This window comes from Oxyura jamaicensis, chromosome 3 (assembly GCF_011077185.1).
Source record: "Oxyura jamaicensis isolate SHBP4307 breed ruddy duck chromosome 3, BPBGC_Ojam_1.0, whole genome shotgun sequence".
NCBI classification, from domain to species: Eukaryota; Metazoa; Chordata; class Aves; order Anseriformes; family Anatidae; genus Oxyura; species Oxyura jamaicensis.
The window spans coordinates 116,620,942-116,627,977 of NC_048895.1; the positions used below are offsets into that span (position 1 = coordinate 116,620,942).

Sequence of the window (7,036 nt, forward strand, 5' to 3'; positions counted from 1 at the left end):
CGGATTTAAAAAAGAAAATAACCCCCACCCGCTCTTGCAAGAGTTGCAATAAAATAAGGACCACGGGTGCCAATGAGAGAGCTAAAGAGCCGGGATAATGGGATCGCTCCGTGTTTTGTTTCCTCGGAGGTAACCGCATTGTTATCAGGAGACGCAGGATATGAGGCTCTGCCACTGCTGTGCTCTGATTCATGCGCTGGAATAAAGCAGCCGTTTGATGGCATCTGCATTGCTGACTCAACCACGGATCTTTGGTGCTCATCTTGTCGGTGCTGGGAAAAAGGACCTGGGGGGAGAGCGCTCTTCAAAGCCCTACGCAGCGGGCAATGCGGCCCCGGCTTCGCTGTTATGCCTCGGGGCATCACCAGTATAAACAGGGCAATGAAATAATTCCTGCCTCCATCCCACATCCACCAAGGCAAGGTTTTCAGCTCTTTTTCTCCACCCAAAGTTGGCAAAGCAACTTGAAAAGAAATCCCAAGTGCCCCGCTTTCGGAATCCATGGAAATTAAAACAAAGGCAACCTTACCCCATCTTCTCCCTGCACTTTACACCCATGCAGCCTCAGGAAAAGGTGGAAGGCAAACGCTTCCTTGTTGAGGAAAGGGGCTGTTTCCAAGCTCTGGATTTTCTTCCCCCTAAATTTAAGCTCTGGCACATCTGGTTTGCTTCCTTTTGGAGAACAGACAAGAGCAGCAGCCCAGCGGGCAACGGAACAGATTCTCCTCCAACTCTTAAAGCACCGAGCTGAGCCCAAGGTGGTGACAAGACAAATTAAGACCTGAGAGGCTGCTAATAACACGTGGGAGCGGTGCTTTCCAGCAGGCAGGCAGGCTTTTGCCTCTTCTCCTTCTCTGGCAGCCCTCAGCGAACATCCCCAGCCCCACGCGTGGGATTGCTGCTTGCATTCACCTCCTGCCACGTCCTTACCACCGGCAGCTGAGATGGAGGAAGCTCCCCAGCCTCTCCCCTTCTCCAGGAGCAGGGGCTAGAAGACTGTGTGCACCTAGAAGTGGGCTATTTAGCCCCAGCAAGCCTGCAGCTGGGTCTTTATCCCCACACCATGACCCACGTTGGGCTGTGTTGTGTTGGACAAGGACGATGCTGGAGGGGACCGGCTGTGCCTCGTGTCCCTTTTGGTATTTTATTCGTTGTGGGTGTTCCTACCACCTTGTTTACAGCAAGGTTGGGTCAAACTAAAGGTCTGCTATCCTGTCTCCAGCCTCCTGTCTCCACGTAGGAACCCTTCCAGCAAGGCTCACTTGAACCCTACCCGATGCCCACGCTGCCTCTGGAGACCTTTGGGCCGAGCCAGCAGGACAGCAGCTCCCCCCGAACTGCATTGCCCAAACATTTCCACGGGCCGGCCAAGAACCTGAGGCCATCCCGCTGGGCCTGAAGCAATGGCCTCACCACAGCCGAGTGCCAGAGGAGCTGGCAGATTCGCAGCCAACACCAACAAGCCCGGGGTTGGCGGCCTCAGCGCCTGCTGCCAGGCCCGAGCCTCCCCTCCAGGAGATTCGTGTCTCGTCAAGCGCGAGCCTCCACCGAACGCCCTTCCAGGCCGAGACACGCCGAAAGGCCCCTCTCTGGTGCAGCTTCGCCGGTGACTAACAACCCCTGAGAGAACGTGGTCCGAGCACCACCGGAGGCAAACAGCGCCTCATAAAACCTCGTGGTTTTTGGAGGCCACCTCCAGCTGCGGCCTCCAACGCCGCCAGAGCTCCGGGCGTTCACCTGCAGGGCTCGACTCCCCGTCCCGGTTCAGCCCTGCTCTTTTATTCACCTCAACCAGAAGGCCAGGGGAGGGCGGCAGCACGCAGCCGTTAAATAAAACATAAACTCCTCATCCATACTTCACACCGGGTTCCGGCTTTGCCGTTTCCACTCCCCTCTTGCCAGGCGATCCGCAATTTCTTTCGCTTGTTTTTTGGGAAGGGAGGGAGCAGGGCAGGGCTGACTTACTGCTTAATCTCATTTTTTGATCTATTATTAAACTCCTGCTTTCTTCTTCTTTCCATTTTTTTTCCCCTTTTACCTTTTCTTTAGGAAGCCAGAAGCCCCAGCAGACATTACAGCCAGAAAAAAAGATGAACAGGGAAACCAAAGCCGGGGGAGAACGAATTGCTCGGGGGGCGGGGGGGCTTTTTTTTTCCACAGTTTTCTCATTTTTCAGCTAAAAGAAGCGTCTGCAATGCCAGCCAAGTAAGAGAAAATAGGCTGGGAGTGATGGAAATGGAACGGATTGGCCCCGATCCCACCGCCGACACACGCGGACCCCCCCCATCCCCAGCCAGCACTTGTGTCCCCATGGGATTCCTCTGTGGGGTCGATTTTAAAACACGAACACGCCGACACCTCCTGATTTTTATACCAGCCTTGGCAAACCTCTTGCAAATCCCCGGGCCCGGGGACCGACGTGGTGAGCCACGAGGCCGCACGCTCGGGATTTCAAAACGATGGCAGAGCCACGAGGCGCTGAGAGCCCGGGACGGCAGAGCCCAAGGCGTCCCCAAAAAGCAGCTTTTTATGTATTTTAGCATTTTTATCACAGGGTTTGGCAGGACCACAACAAGCCACGATCCCTGCCAGGAGCTTACGCAAATACAGAGCGCGCAGCCGGGTAGGGAGCGCTGCGAAGGTGCAGCGGGGTTCGGCGCCCGCCGCCTTCGCCCCAGGGTGTTGTTTAACAGCTTTGCAATTATTTCATCGCTTTCTCCTCACCGAAATCGCAGGGTTTACGCCTGCCCTGCACCTCCGGCCTCCAGTCAAGGCGCCCGCGGAGGCGGCCCCAGGGAAGGGCAAGCGCTCGTTAGCATCTCCCTTGATTAATTGAAGCCTTCTCCTATTAATTTCTTACCGCAGACATTTCCTCAGCTAACAAGAGAGCCACCCCCTAACCGGGAGGAACACAACCCGGCGCTGTTTTGGGGGGGAAGGAACAGCTCCCGGAGCGCCTTTCTTTTTAAGGAACATCCCACGCAGGCGGCTGAAGGTTTGGCAGCAGCTCCGGGCAGGCTCAGACCCACCGCCGAGGGAAAAAGCATCCCGAGGCCGCGCTGCATCAGGGTCTGTCCTGGTCCCGCTCCCGCTAATTGGCAGCAAATTAACAACCCCCGCCACCGCTCACCTCCAGGGACCCGCCGAAGAGTGACAAGAGATGTAATAAAGACAAACGCTGACACAGGGCTGGAAATCCCAAGGGAAATAGAAGAGATGAGGGAAGTAACCGTGAGCCTTCAATCACGATGCACCCCACGGCCACAGCACCCTTTTCGGGATGCTCTCTGGCTGTCCCAGGGATCGAATCACCGCTGCCACGAGCACGGATGGAGGTGACACGGGAGCAGAGGGTCCCCCACCCTCGTGTTTCGGCTGTATGTGACTGATTTTGGGGCACGAAAGTGGAAAAAAAAAGCAAAGACAGGAGCCAAACCGGAGCAACGCCTTCATCTGCTGCTAAACATCAAACTTTTTTACGGGGATGACGACGCTTCCCCCTTCCCCAAAGCACGCAGATGGGCACGAAGAACCCAAAAACGTGTCAGAGAGGACTCTGGATTGCATTTAACAAATTACACCGCTTTAAAGCCTCAGCCAGGGGCTCTGCGCTGGCACCGCTGCGTGCAGAAGCCGCAGGTCCCATCACGATGGGGTCAGGGGCCTCGTGCCCCCCTCGTGCCCCCTGGAAGCACATGTTGGGGCAGGACACGGCGGTTTTGGGTTTCCCCCACTGAAAACCCCGCTATCCCCAGCATCCCGGCTCTCTGCCGCCCACCAGGACCGCAAGGGACCATTCCAGCACCCTACAACGGCACCGGCGCCTCCAGCCCAAATTCCCAGGAATTCCTGGTCCCGGGTCTGCAGAAGCGGGGACAGGGAGAGAAATTTCCCAGGGTTTTTGTGTTCTTATGGGCACGACTTACACCGCCTCCCCCCCCAGACAGCCCCCGTGCTGCGCAGTCCTCAGCACAGCAGTGTTTCCTTAGCAGGGGAGTTAGCCAAATCTCTGATTTTTAGACAAGAAACCAACCCAAAACACAATGTGAGAGAGGTGGCAAGTCCCGAGCAGCCCCGGGAGGGCACCGGGTAAAGAGACCAGAGCGAGGCTGTGCTGGGGAGGCCAGGTCCTCCCCACTTCCCCAAATCCCCCTGGCTCCCCAAACCCTCTCGACTGACATCCTGGGGCAAGGAGAAGGCAAAACAAGACCACAACGGGGTACCAGGGATGCTGTGAGGGGCACCCACGGGCTCCTGAGGAGCCTCACCCAAGAGAAACCCACAGAGGCACAAACCTCCGCTGCGGGGGATGCTCCCAGGGGGCTCCGAGACCCTTTGGAGGCAGGCAATTTTCCCCCCAAATCCTCAAATTCATAGCGGCATTCACCCCAACCCCTCTATATACAGCTGCCTGCACGCAGCGGGACCTCCAGGCACGAGTTAACCCCAACTTGGCTTGTTTTTGACCCAAAATCCCCCCAGCAGCAGCAGCCACCAGCCCGCACCCCACGGGGGGCTGCGAGCACCCAAATCGACGGGGAGGGGATGGGGGGGGGGGGGGGAGAGACTGATAAAGTGAGAGAAATAGGGGGAAAAAGAGAAAAGAAGAGAAATGGGGTGAAATAAAGAAAGAGAAAAGGGTAAAATAGATGAAGTAAAAGAAATGGGGTGAAATAAGAGAAAGGGGGTGAAATAGAGAGAGGAAAATGGGTGAAATAAGGTAAAAATGGGGTGAAATAATTAAGGGAAGAGAAAGGGGGTGAAATAAAGCAAGATAAAATGGGTGAAATAGATGAAGTAAGAGGAAGGGGGTGAAGTAAATAAGAAAAGGGGGTGAAATGGATAAAGTAGGAGAAAATGGGTGAAATAAAGTAAGAGAAAGGGGTGAAATAATTAAAGCAAGAGAAAAGGGGGGGGGAAGTAAGAGAAAATGGGTGAAATAAAGAGAAATTGGGTGACATAAATTAAGAGAAAGGGGGTAAAATAAATGAGTTAAGAGAAGCTGGGTGAAATAAGGCAAGGGAAATGGGGTGAAATAACTGAAATAAAGAGAAATTGGGTGAAATAGAGTAAGAGAAAGGGGTGAAATAGATAAAGTAGGAGGAATCGGGTGAAATAAGGTAAGAGCAGTGGGGTGAAACAACTGCAGCACACTAAGGAAGGCAAACTGACCATAAACGCGGCGGAATACATAAAATTGGGCAAATAAGGTGAGATTGAGAAAGTACAGAAAACATACAAATAACACGCAAGAAGGGGAAAAAATAATTGAAGTAAAAGGTCAAATTAAAAACTAGATCGATAAATAAATAAATAGACACAGTAAGATTCAGAAAAAAAAATAGAGAAATAAAAGCGGGGCCGGGGCCGCGCTTACCTGAGGCGGGCGGGGGCTGCGCGGGGCTCCGCGCTCACCCCGCGGCCGCGGCCCGCCGAGCGGAGCCGAACCCAGCCGAGCGGTGCCGAACGGAGCCGAACCCAGCCGAGTGGTTCCGAACCCAGCCGAGCGGAGCCGAGCGGTTCCGAGCGGAGCCGAGCGCAGCAGGCGCGCGGAGCCGCGGCCGTCCCGCTGCATTGTGGGAGAAGGCGGCGAGGCCGGGCCGCGCGCGCCCTCTGGTGGCCGAGCCACAAAATGGCGCCGGGGGGGGGAACTAACGCCCTGCGGGTAATTAGTGAAGCTGGGGGGTAATTAGCGGAGCTAGGAGGGGTAATTAATGAGGCTGTGGGTATTTAGTGCAGCCTGGATTAATTAGTACAGCCAGGGGTGTAATTGCTGCAGATGAGAGGGGTAATTAGTAAATTTGGGGGGTAATAAGTGCAGCTGGGGGGGTAATTAGTGAGGCTGGGGGGTAATTAGTGGAGCCGGGAGGGGTAATTAGTGAGGCTGGGGGGTAATTAGTGCAGCCCGGGGGCACTTAATATAAAAAAAGAGGGATAATAAGTGAATCCTGGGGCAATTAGTGCAGCTGGGGGGGTAATTAGTGCAGCTGGGGGGGCAACTAATGCAGCTGAGAGGGGTAATTAGTGAGGCTGGAGGTAATTAATGCAGCTAGGAGAGGTAATAAGTGAAGCTGGGGGTAATTAGCGCAGCTGGGGCGCAACTGATGCAGCTGAGAGGGGTAATTAGTGAAGCTGGGGGGCAATTAAGGCAGCTGGGAGGGGTACTTAGTGAAGCTGAGGGTAATTAATGCAGCTGTTAGGGGGTAATTAGTGAAGCTGGGGGTAATTAGTGAAGCCAGGGGGTAACTAATGCAGCTGAGAGGGGTAATTAGTGAAGCTCTGGGGTAACTAGGGCAGCTGAGGGGTAATTAGTTAATGCAACTGGGCTAATGAATGCAGCTGGGGTAACTAATGCAGCTGGGTAATTAATGCGGCTCTGGGGTAATTAGAGCAGCTGGGGGTAATTAATGCAACTGTGGTAATTAATGCAGCTGGGGCAACATACAGATGGGGCAATTAATACAACTCTCGGGTAATTAGTGCAGCTGGGGAAATTAACACAGCTGGGTAATTAGTGCAGCTAGGGGTAATTAATGCAACTGGGGTAAGAAGTGTAGCTGAGTAATTAATGCAGCTGGGGCAATTAATGCAGTCGGGGTGGGTAATTAAAACATCTGGGGAATTGATGTAGCTGGAGGCAATTAGTACGGCTGGGGAGAAATTAATGCAGCTGGGGTGGGTAATTAATGCAGCTGGGGTAAGTAATTAATGCAGCTGGGGGATAATTAGAGCAGCTAGAGGTAAGCAATGCAGCTGGGGGCAATAAATGCAGCTGGGGTGGGCAATTAATGAAGTGGGGGTAATTAGAGCAGCTGGGGTGGATAAATGCAGCTGTGGGGCAATTAATGCAGCTGGAGGGGGTGATTAATGCGGCTGGGGGCAATTAATGCCGCTAGAGGGTAATTAATGCAGCAGGGGAAGGGAATTGGTGCAGGTGGGTTGCAATTAATGCAGCTGCATGAGTCAGTGCAGCCAGTGCAATTAGTGCAGCTGAGGGCAATTAGTGCAGTTGGGGGGGCAATTAGTGCAGCCAGTG

General features: G+C 54.0%; 1 protein-coding gene across 1 annotated transcript in view; it reads right to left on the reverse strand.

Annotated features, from left to right (window-relative positions):
* EXTL3 (exostosin like glycosyltransferase 3) overlaps positions 1-5,547 on the reverse strand; it is a 115,759-nt gene extending 110,212 nt beyond the window's left edge. The window contains exon 1 of the mRNA XM_035322852.1: positions 5,378-5,547. The gene's annotated coding sequence lies outside the window, so the exon portion shown is untranslated. The remainder of the gene's footprint in view (positions 1-5,377) is intronic.
* Positions 5,548-7,036: the final 1,489 nt, after the last annotated feature.